This window comes from Rhipicephalus sanguineus, chromosome 1 (assembly GCF_013339695.2).
Source record: "Rhipicephalus sanguineus isolate Rsan-2018 chromosome 1, BIME_Rsan_1.4, whole genome shotgun sequence".
Classification (NCBI taxonomy): domain Eukaryota; kingdom Metazoa; phylum Arthropoda; class Arachnida; order Ixodida; family Ixodidae; genus Rhipicephalus; species Rhipicephalus sanguineus.
In genome coordinates, this window is record NC_051176.1 from 30,305,299 (window position 1) to 30,317,961 (window position 12,663).

A 12,663-nucleotide genomic window follows, 5' to 3' on the forward strand; every position below is an offset into this window, starting at 1 on the left:
AAGAATTAAGCTGCTAAAGACGAGAAGATGCAATTAAATGACGCTGACGAAACCCATGTCAAGGACCCAATAAAGATTAAAAATTCTGATGCTCTCAATTCTTTCTCGTGAAGTGATAAGCAGGACGGATGCACTGAGGGATGGTGGTCATCACTGGGAAACTTGTGTGACGCCAGACTTCGTCCTCTTCTGCATGTTTAACTAGCGCTAAGGTATTCCTTACTTATTTGCACTCAATGTCACGTTCTGTAATAAAAGCATACACCGCAGGCCTTCGACGTGAAAAGGTAAGCAAACGCGAGAGCGCGGTTGTAGACGGCTCCGCCAGCCCCCCCGTAAGCGAGAGGTCGCGGGCGGGGCGTCTGCTCAAGGAACTCCGATTGCGCGCAGCGCCACCGCCGCAGGCATCCCCGAGAGGACGCGGCGGAGAGCGGAGACGGCAGACTAGCCAGTATATTCTAGGGACCGGACGAGACCTTCAACAGTAGGCGGAACCGTCAATGTTGCCAACGAGTGCCGTTCGTTCTGCGCATGCTCGTGTAATCTCGGGACGTCTGGGGACTGGGTATGTTTTCGCCTAGGTACGTCTGAGGATGACGATGTTTGGTCCGTTCGTCCCTGCCTAGTGCCTCAGACCACGCCGCCACTCGTATGGCTTCAAACGGTTTCGTGAGATGAAGTTTATAGTGTACACTTTATCGCGCTGATAATAGACGAAAGCTACGTAGAAGGATAGTAAAGTTGCTTCTCTCTTTCTCTCTCTCTCTCTCTACGTAGAAGGAACGACACGGGACAACACAAGCGCGGTTCCTTCTACGTAGCTTTCGTCTATTGTCAGCGCGATTGTCAGGCCCTTTGGCTCTTCTAGAGGTGAAGTTTGTTTGCAGGCGGTCGCTGCTTGCCATCTGCTTGCACAGCGTGAGTTAGTAGCGCGGTCGAGGTGAGTGCCGTGCTATTTCTCATTACTTTGTGTGCAGTGCTGGCATATTGTTACGTGGAAATTAACAATATGAAACTCGCAACGCGGTGTCCGACTTGGGCGCGGTGCCAATTCAGTGGAGTCAGTCAAATTTCATGGCCATGGACCACGCCGAAACATTTAGAGTAGCACTTATTGTGACCGCGTTGTACGCATAAATCCGTAGTGATTTTGATGACGCTAGGCGAACGCGTCCAACTTGGAGTTGCAACTGGTACGTGCACTGCATAGAAATTTATGCAAGATGTCTGTGCTCAGTAAAGCATTGGAGGCGCATCCACCGTTCCAAGCACTTGCTAGTAAGCTTCTACGTTGCGGTGCTTAGTATGATTGTTAATGTCATTATGGTGGTGGAACATAGTTGCTACACGCTTTCAAGAGGAGTGTTTGTTGAAAAGCTTGAAGTGCCTTTTTTTTTTTTTCGAACTCGGCGGTCGCATTTTGATAGAGATGAACTGGTAGGGGCTCGTATACTTAATTTTAGGCGCACGTTAAAGAACCCCAGCTCGTCCAAATATCCGGCGCCTTTCACTACGGCGTGCTTCATAACCATATCGTGCGTTTGTTGTGTAAAACCCCAGACATTATTTTTATTATGAAGTCACTCTTGATTCACTATCACTAGCACCATTGCAAATCACGGAATTGTCAGGTGCAGCGCATTCGTCGTCCGTTTAGTAGAAATGTTGACAAATCCATTTAGTAGAAACGTTATGAACATTGTTATGAGCAGCTTACATTGAGGACGGAGAGGAAAAGCTGTTGCCTGGATCGTCATTTTTGTTTTGGCTTTCTTCACTGTCCTCGTGTAAACATTCTAAATCAACCTACTTTCTGAAGTGTTGTAGTTCGGGCGAGTTGGTTATCCATGAACTCAGCTTCTCGTGCGGTACACACGAGAAGTAGACACGACACACAAAGAAGAGACAGGTGGGCGCCTACCTGTGTCTTCTTTTGTGTGTTGTGTCTACTTCTCGTATGTACCGCGCTAATACAAGCTAACTACTTTCTGACATCTCCCTGCAACAGCTTTGGTGGTGGACCTCGGCACATCCAAAGCACATCATAAAACTTCACGGCTGACATATTATGGGCCATTTTATCATGTCAGCTAAAAGGCCCACTGGACCTTTTACAGCTCAACCACACCAGATTGTCCTGACTGAACTCTGAGATCCTGGCACTTCCTGCAGTACCGATAATATGCATGTGAAAGATTGGCTGGCTGAGTACAACTGAGCCAGCAAGACTGACAGGTGTCACCAAACTAGTATAATGGCTAACATGATGTACTGCCTGAATGGAATGGCCTGGGTGTGGTTCTAAACACATGAGGAGGAATTTGCCATTTGGGGCTGCATATAAGCTTTATATTGGTGAATGGACAACGAAATGTCCGAAGCCTAGAAAGTGAACCACATGCTGAAAGGCATCGTCTATGACTTTAATTTACTCATGCACAAGGACTGTTTGACCATTGACGACATAAAAAGAGAGTGTCGATGCTTTAAAGAAGTGAAGAGCCTCCATGTCAAACAGTTTGTCCAGATTCGTGAGACCACTGTGTCATTCGAATGAACGGTGACAAAACGTTGGCCAAGGGCATAACTGAACCATCAGTGAGTTCTTGGGCCACCTGTGTGGTTCTTGTATGAAAAAAGGGACAACACCTGGTGGTTCTAAAGTGCCAGCATTTGAATGAATGATGGACTCCCCAATTCGTGGTTTCATGTGGTCAACTTGCCTTTGCTGCCTTGACGCTGTTCTTCACCTATGTTCACAAGTCATCTAGTCCACAACATCCACTCTACAGATTTCTCACAACGCTGGTATTCAGCAGAACTGTTTAAAATGTCATTTTGGCCACAGAGAGATGGCCGTCTTGTTGTCGTATGCTGTTGGTAAGTGAGGCAAGGTTTGTGAAATTACAGTAGCTGCATCGTTTGCATATCGAATTACTATTTTAATACAAAGAAGAATGACATGCAAGTGACCACCTTATATGTGTTGTAAGGATTACACAGGGCATACGTTATTCAATGAATCAAGTTTGACTAGATTAGACACGTAATCCAGTCAGCCCAAATACATAGGGTTGTAGGCTAGTCAAGCTGTCCGGGGACAGCTTTTTTTTCTACGATCCCCCCATCTGTATATTACAAAGATGGCAAATAAATTATTATTATTATTATTATTATTATTTGTGATGGTTCGCATTTGGCTGGCAGTGTGGTGTCGATGGGTCGTTGGGTTGTGCCTCGCACTGACGGTATGAACTTGACATGGACTGACGGGAGGGTAGTAGTGGCACAAACAAGTTCCAGACAGCCAACAGAAGGCTCAGGTCTGGAGTACGTCCCAGATTTATGTGCAGCGAACTGGAGCTCGCTACATTAGTGCCAAGCAAAAGGGAGCCAGGCGAGTGGTTTAACTAGGCAGCGGATAGGCTTCAGGACCAGGACCCGACAAGCTTTTGCGACCTGCAACTGCTTCCTTCAGTTCCTTTCTCATAGCTTGCACTTTCTTTTTATCCTCTCTTCTCTTCACGTCAGTTTACTATTGGTCAAATTCATGATTTCATCATTTCCGCTGTTTTGTGATCTCCGTCAATGCATCGCACAACACCACAAACACCGCATACCACATGACAAATTCCCCCTTTTGAGAGTTTAAACAATAGACTGTCCGAAGTGTGTGGAACAAAAAACTTACGAGAAACACATGTATGCAAATTGTTGTAGGAAGATATAAAGTCTGACCATTGAAGTCTAAGCAGTCTGACAGGTATATTGTTTGTTATGGGCAGTGCCTACATCTGCAGCCTACTCATACAATCTGCACCAGTGTTTCTTGAGCCTACGATATTGTCGCAGTTTATAAAGCACAGGAGCTTTATTGCGAAAAGCAGAAGTATGGTATGTCATACTCGAAGGGAACGTCTTCTTTCTCACTCTTTCGTGCTGTGCCTCTCTAGTGGATCGGTTGTCTTCACTGACGTCGTTGCCAGCAGTGCTGGGCAGTATCGAAGATGCATGTATCTTCGATACTGCTATCTACTATCTTGGATCTATACTACTATCTTAGATACTCTTTGGGTATCTTGTATCTGTATCGTGATACGTCTCGCAAAACAAGTATCTGTATCTGTATTTCCAATACATTGAAGAATGTATCGTGTATCAAGATACTGTGATCGCACCACCACCGTGCGAAGCGATAAACGTTGGCCGATATCCGCTTCTCAAGCTGATACTGCTGCCACTAAGTCACCAGAATAATACTGCTGCCACTAAGTCACCAGAATAAAACTAAAGGCAGTGACATTATATTATCTTTCCGCAAGAGTTTTCCAGCAAGGATAGGCAATAAGCTCTGAGCGTCCCTATATATTGGTTGAGCAGAGCTATGAGGTGGCGCTCGCGTCGTCTCGACAGACAAGAGCACGAACGTCTGCGCCCAGCTGAATTTTTGTTTAATCGTTTATTTCTTTAGTTTTGTCAGTGCCATGACGCTTGGCACTTAGCCACTCTCCACTGCTGCACACTACAATGCGTGCGGGGTCTTTTGCACACAAGTTGATGCCGCTGTAAAGTCCTTATTGAAGTTCCTTTTGTGTGGTGCTTCGTTACGAAGCCTGAAGAATGCAACAATGGCGGGTTGCTTTGCCTCTTGTGGCTTTCACACATCGGCGATTTGAAGCATCTCGTGAATGTAAGTTTGCATTACATGCAATGAATTGGACTTATATGCAAATAAGATTCTAACAGCTATAGCACCAACGGTATCGCTGCTGGATTTAACAGAACAAGCATTCACCTAACAGGCGCTGTATTGGCGTACGTCTGTCTTTCTTTTATCCAAAGAGTTTTTAAAATCATAATTTAATTGTCAGCAGAAGTTCTTTCTTAGCTGTCCTTCTTTTCCATCTCGTACATTATCTATGTCTCTATATTGTTTTCTTTTCTGCCGGTCTGTTTACTGCAATATGCCTTTAACGTGCTGCCAAGGTAAGCTCTCTGCTTTATTCCTAGTTTTAACTGTCTGCATCATTTCTGCTGCTGTTCTTCTTCAAGTGGAATATAAGTTTACATACTTATATTGTACTTGAATTTACTGCTATGTAAAGGTGATATTGAGAACAAATATATAATAATCTGGGCACACCTGGAGTATACAGTAACGATAATTCTGCTTACTGCAAAGAAAATAGCAAATTGAGTTTGCATTATAATAACGTAAATTATTAGGTGCCATCTTAAATACTTTCGCAAAGATATTCGAGAAACGCTGTTATACCAAATGGTCCGTTTTTGTCATGAGCGTCCCAACGAGCCGTTTTACTCTATTTTACATAGGCACTGAATTCAATTGTAGCTATTAAGGGTTACCCGCCGCGGTGGTCCAGTGCTTATGGCGCTTGACTGCTGGCCCAAAGGTCGCGGTAGCTGGATTTCGATGGAGGGAAAATAGTAGAGGCCCTTGTGCTTATATGTAGGTTTTAGAACCCCAGGTGGTCAAAATTTCTGGAACCCTCCATACAGCGTCTTTCATAATCATATCGTGGTTTCTTGACGTAAAACGCAACGATTATTATTTGCTCTTGGGCGTGCTTCCTGTATCGTGTTTCCATTTTTATTTGCTGTGTTTGATATGGAGCCACTTTTCTATTTTACTTATATATGTTTGTTTTCGTTGTTTAGGCTTCCCAAAATTCTTTTACTGTTGCTAATCACCAGCTAATCGGATCTATAAGTGGCAATAATGTGAATAGCGGCGGTGTCCTGCAGCGCTTTGTGCAAATCTACAATACGTCTGAATAGTTTCTGGGCTGCACATGAGGCGTTTTTTTTCGAAATGGGTCAAATCCATCCAAAGAGAATTTGAGAAAACGGCAAAAATTTGCTATGCAAACTAAATACAACGCTGTCAAAGCTATTCTATGATATGTTTTACATGTCGGCTAGGGGAAGTTTCCGGCCACAATCAATTAAAGAATATGCAGCGGATTTCACCATTATTAGCATGATAACTTTGGATTTGGCTCATTTCGAATTGAGACATGGAATTCAATGCGGTATTCTTGAAAACACTTTATTGAAATTCGGGCACTGGCACATTCTTGCTTCGTCGGCGTCGACATTGCTTCTGTTCACGATGCAGTCGACGTCTCGGGACCGATCTCTTGCCGATCTCTTCACTTCCATCAGAATCCATGATAATCCAGCTCCGAAAGGGAAAAAAAAAAAAAAACTTGCACACACACCCAGAAAACAGGCAGAGTAGTCAGGCTAGGCAAGAAATCACACGGAGGCTTCCACGTTCGCCGAATCACGTGATCGCCGAAGCGCTCTACTATCGGCATAATGGATTTGACTCATTTCGATCCATACAGCGCATGGATCTGGCTCAATTTCGTTTTGAAACGGGATCTGTGAGCACACATAGCTGTTGGTATTTGACTCATTTCGTTCCGATCTCTCTTTTAGAGGAAAGTTGAGAGAATGTACTTGCCAATGGAGCAATATTTGAGCTAGTTTCGGTTTCTGGATTTAGCCCATTTCGAAAAAAAACGCCACACATGTTCTTGGTGACGTACACCTGTCCGGTGATCCGTAATTGCGAAAACCGTAATATGTTTACTGGCAAGGTAGAACTGCACAGCGGTATTTGTACCATCGTGCGGAGGCTTCTTATTGAAGTTCATATGATTAGTTGACAACCCGCTTGGTGTTCAGCAAGCAGAGCAGCGACTAGCCCCTATCAATACAAAAGCTATAAGCAAGAACCGCTATTAGCGAAATGTATAAAGAGCTGTCATGTTAAGCAGCTAAAACAATGCCAATGAGTTGTTTCGGAATGAAACAGATATAATACGTTGAACAAGGAGTGCAAAACTTTTGAGATACTAACAGAGTTTTCATTCAAAGAAACACAATTGGTCGCAGTTAATAAATTTTAAAGCGAAAATTTATGTGCATAGGCGTTTAATGCTGCATTATATGGATATATATTAACAAATTTGAGAATGTATCGAAGTATCTTAAGATACAATTGGAATGTATCGTATCAGATACAATCGGTGTTGCAGTATCTTGTATCTGTATCTCAAATACTTCTTGCCTCGTATCGCGACACAATTTCAAAGTATCTTTGCCCAGCCGTGGTTGCCAGCGCATAGCTATACACAAATAGGGACACTGCAATGTGTTCCACATGGAAGGTGTACTGCTCCTTTGCCCTCATTTACTTTAACGGGGACAAGTTAAAGGTCATCGAAAAAAATTGATTTTCTGAAAATAGTATTTTTGTAACATACAGGCATTGCTGCAAGTGCTTACCAAGTTTCTTACACCTTGGATTGATATGTGCCCCTACCCCCCTCCCAACAGCAATTTATGTCAAGACAAGCTATATTTCGACTGAAAGAAAGCCAAAAAATGGGACCTTTCATGCCATGCTGCTGCTGAAGATGTATGCTGCAGCAGTAGGCATGCAGATTGTTTTCCTTGTGGTTACTAAACATCTAACAAAAACATTTCCATATCTTGTCTTAGGTGTGGTCCAAAACGAGCTTTATCTGCTTTCTTGCATTTCCTAAAATGAAAGAAAGCCTTTACTGACCTTGCTTGTTTGAGGCAAAATTTCCCAAGCTCTAGGACAGCTACAGCTGTAATGTTTTCTGCTATATGAAACGAAGTGCATAAATCTTGAAGTGCTACAAGTAGATTCCTTCTTTTCTTCCTCCAAAATGTTTTCTTACCTGCTTTTGTTTTGGATCCTTAGTAACTGTGCTGTAATTGCTGCACTTCTCTTGGGGTCCTGGCCAAACATTTTCGCAGCTCATTGCAGTACTGCTTCATCACTCGCACTAGCTCGTTTTGATGATTGTGCCCCAAATGAAGTCTGTACTGATGCCAGTGTTCCTAGCATAGATGTCGTTCTCGCTTAATGTCAACATGGTCACGATCATGTTCTTGCCAGCTGCCTTCTATTCGCAGCTGGGTGGAATTCTTCCATCTCAGAGAGCGAGCGCCTGTCTCATGTTTGGAGTGTAGCGAAATTTAGTCCTTATCTGTGCAGCAGACCGTTCAACATGGCCTCTCCTGGCAATAAAACAGGAATTAGGCGACTTAACATGGATCCATGATATACGAGAAGCATGAACTGTAGACAAATACACAGTGCAGAAAAACACAACATAAACATCTCTGCCTCTCTTCAAACATCCTCCTGGTCACCTTGGGCATGGGGCTTTATGACTTCATGAGTACTCATACACAATCTGCAAGTCTGGTCGCTTGCGTCGATATTCCGACTGCCTTTTCTGGTACACCGTAGACCTACCAGAAACGGCACTGAGTGATACTAGTTTATACGTGCTTGCCATATCTGAACTCGTCGACATTGCTGCTGAACAGTGCCATGATCTGACCCTATGCAAGATTATCGACCGCTTCAACTCACCAACTTGCGATTTCCCCCTAAGCTTTTCTCCTCATAAAGGGAGTAAATGTTCCACAGGCAGTTCGAGGGGACATTTCACCAGCAGTTTGTCCTTATTGGCTATATTCCTACATTATTATGGCTTTGAAAGAGCCATAAAACCCGTATGTCAGCAACAGCAACAGGTATGCCAGCCACCAACAAAATTTTTCACAGCTCCTTTGGAGCTATAACAATAACAGCATAATAATATAGCCAGTAAGGACAAACTGGTGGTAAGTTTCGAACTTGTCTTCATCACTTATAGCAACAAGCTAACAAGTTTGACGAGCATTTTAACAGAGGTACTAAATATCTTATCCAATTTGCAACTCCAGAACATCATAACATCAGGTGTACAATGTTTGAGTATTCCTGGATATTTATTGTTCCACATAATTACTTTGTAAGGAAGCAAAGATGTTGACAAGTGTCATGGTGATTGGCATCCACTTGCACAGGGGAGGTCATTCTTTCATACAGGCTCGTTGGTGTGGCATCTCTGAATAATACTGTGGTGTATATAAGATGGGGCACAACCAAGGTGCACACAAGACTGCCTTTTGCTGCTGTCTGCATATTCCTATATGCCTCGCAGTATTATCGAAAGGAGACCATCGTTTCTGCACATTCATGACGAGAAAGCAGTGTTAGAGCAAAAATTTGAGGCGTGATGTCCTTTTGTTTTTTGTTTATAAATGTTCATTTCTATTTTTCTGTTTTGATTGTTTAGGATTGTTTTCTTTAAACAGCATAGCAGCTTTTCTGGAGGTTCCGCGGTCTCCTTAAAGGGGCCCTGCAACACTTCTTAAAGTAATTGTTGAATGACTTCCTTAATGGAGGTAATGTCTCATGAATCAGCTTCCACAAAATTTTAGAATCTATCATGTACGAGTGCAGTTACAGGGATTTGTCACGTGCTTTCTTTCTCCTTTTGTACCAGCAAGTGTGCTGAAAGCTTTGCAAAGGGGGATGATAAGGGGGCAAGAAGCTACGTCAGTTTTTCAGTGTGCGTGACCTTGAGTATTTTTCTTTCTTTGAACACTTGCCTTACTTTCATTATAATCACGAGCGTGCAGCGTGACCACGTTGCGGCGGCCACGATAACTATGCAGCTCACAATGCTTAAATCAGCCAATGGCCGTGGACTTTATGTTTATGACATGATCATCTTGGATTATGGCATCATTTGTCGAGGGAAGAGTAAGCGATTTCTAGCTGCCCTTGAAAATTAATTGTAAACTCCGGGCCGCATGCTGTGCTATATTGTTTGGCTCACATGTTCTTGGGTGCCTCGAATATCGATCGGCAGCATTTTCTAACCGTGCTCAAAAGTGTTGCAGGGCCCCTTTACAACTGTTTACTTGATTGGCTAACCACATTCAGGCAAACACTTAAAAATACCTTAAGTGTTTTTGCCAGGAGAGTGAATTTGCATACTCATGATGTAAGCTTTTGCAGTTTACAGACTTGATGACTTTATTAACTTGCAATATTCCAGTGTCTTCAAAGGAGCGTGAAATTTCATCAGAGGCATTTCTGTGCAATATCCCTGTATCTGGAACAATCAACGCGCGGTGTCCGGAGGAATGATTTGCACCTGTTATGCATGTTTAGGAAAATATGTTGCCGACATCTATAGAGGCCAAGGCAGCTACTGTCTGAAAGGGAAAAAAAAAAACAGGATGTCAGTACTATGGTAAGCAAAAAAATAACATATACAATAGCCTTAATGAATTATTCAAAACTGTTAATAATTAACAAGGAAGCACACAGAAAACAGGACCAGCTGTAACTTAATTCTAAGTGTAAAATAACAAGCATCTGGAGCTGCTGAAACATCACTTTGGAGCAGCATAACAACCTTCTGAAGCAGTTACTCAGCACACATTTTGTAATGGAAATATTTGTCTCTAAGCTGCAGCAGTTGTACCGCATGTTTAACAAAATCGATTTATGCACAAATACATGCACATTTGCTTAGAACACCCCCTTACCTCTTTCCTAGTGCATGGTAGCAAACCGGATATTTATTTTCTGGTTAACCTTCCTGCGTTTACTTAGCCTTTATCTCCCTATAGAATAATAGCCCAGAAGATGAAATGAAGTTGCTGCTCTTCGTTTTTCTATGGAAAGTGCCGAGTTTCTTTACGGCACTTTAGTTACAGTACAGTAAACACAAGCTGTGTAAATCTTCCATGCATTGTGTTTACAATCCAGAATCTAGGCTTTCACTGCATGGTTAAGTGCCTGCTGTTGTGCTTAATAAAGAGGCTGTTGTGGTTCATGCGTGATTAATAAAATACAGGGTGTAATAATTGGTCCCTTGTGTACGAAATCAAGTGCTCCATGAAATTTGCAGTAATGGGAGGCTTTGTGTTTAACTTCGACAAGTTCTCAAACACGACCTGTTGCTGCGGTCAAGAAATAGAACTGAGGTACTTGGCTGCTGGTACACCATGCTTTCTTTGCCAAATCCCACAGTCCACTGCAGTGCATGGAATAGTTGACAAAGTCTCGTAATCGTACAGTGAGACATGACTTAAGGGGGGACGTGGCAATGAAAACTATCTTGGTTATTTATGGAGATAAAGTGATGAAATTTGGCATGCAGATGTGATATGTTGTGCTGATATCATAACTGAAGTCGGTTTTGAGCTATCTGTTGTAGTTGTTGAGTTACAACACTTGATACTCTCTCATTGTCATCCCAAAATTAATTAATGAATTAGACATAAGTTCGTCACAATTTTTGCATAAGCATATTCACAAGGGCCCGTTCTGTGCTGTAAAGCTATTGGTTTATTTTTTAGTACTCAAATAAGCACACAAAAAATTTTTGACATTTCTTGTACTCATTGTCTTACTAACAACTTTTACAAAAAGCCAATTATAAAAATCTGTATGGCGTGCAGACAAATATGGGCAGCTTTACGGGAGCTAGATTTGCAGTATTCCAATGTGTCTTGTAAACACCAGAAAGCAGAATATGAAAGTCACCTATGCCCTCAGAAGTGCGTACAAGTTCAGAACTTAGTGTAAATGGAGGAGCTAGAGCAGATTTCATGTACCTTGTTTCAATCACCCACACCATGATTAGTCCTCTGCTCCAAAATAAAAGTTTGCACCCTGAAAAAAAAAATCACCTGCACCAAATTGTTCCATTCACAAAACCAAGGTCTTGTTCCAAAAGCTTGTCACGCTCTCTCACCTATCATGAGCAAAACAACAAACAAAATCCACTTTGTATTCATGTTCAAGGGCATTTGCAGGGTGCATTCTTTTCATGTGATTGCGCTAGTGTTTTAAATATTTATTGCATTTTGTGTATGTTTGGATGTCTAGTTCGAATGTTTTTATGTCTAATTATAAAGATTGATATGCAGTTTGTGTCATTGCGTTGTAGCTTATTTGTAGTTGTGCAATAAATTTTAAAGCTTTGCAATGCTTCTATGCAGTGCTTACACATCCTCAAACTTTGCTTAAAGGAAAGCTGAAGCACTTGGAAAAAAAATTACTTTGGGGTGTACAATCACAGTTTGGTCCCTGCTGAATTGGGAAACCGATGTAAGAGTTCTCAAAAGTGAATACGAAAAGCATTTTTTTGGCAAAAAAAATAGCGGCTGCAGCCGCACTGCTTCTCGTGACGCTGAGTGAACACGGTGATGTCGTGTCATCTGCAACAGCAGCACTGTTGATGCGTGGTCTGCACTATTTTACCTGCGGCAATGATGCGCAGTCACGGATGCCACAATGAAGATACAAGAGACGCTTGTTCACGTTGCACCTCTTTTACAGATGATATTTATAGATGTCTCCTTGTGCCTATTTCTGCTGCATAATCCTGTAGCATTCACATTTGCAGCATTAATCACATACTCACACACTCCACTCGTCACAAGCACATAAGTTCACTTTCAAATAAATGAATTGCAATGCTTTATTTCTTGGTACCTACCGAAGATGCCTTTCAGGTGCAGCAGAAGTCTAAGCAATTTAAATAGCTCAAGAGTGGACATAAATATGAACACCTAAAAAGACAAAGCCTGGGCCTAATGGAAAAATAAGCTGGCTCATGCATGTGCTTCCACTTTAAGTGGCATGCTAAGTAGAGTTTTGTTCACACAAAAGAATAAGTAAGTTCTACAGGGCTGAAAAGAAACGTATTGAGCAACTTATGAGGACAAGTAGCAAACAGTAAA

General features: G+C 42.3%; 1 long non-coding RNA gene across 1 annotated transcript; it reads left to right on the forward strand.

Annotated features, from left to right (window-relative positions):
* Window positions 1-640: 640 nt before the first annotated feature.
* On the forward strand, window positions 641-11,603 carry LOC119390108 (uncharacterized). The gene is made up of 2 exons (XR_005183224.2): window positions 641-940; window positions 9,963-11,603. It is a non-coding gene; the product is annotated as an uncharacterized LOC119390108 (long non-coding RNA).
* Window positions 11,604-12,663: the final 1,060 nt, after the last annotated feature.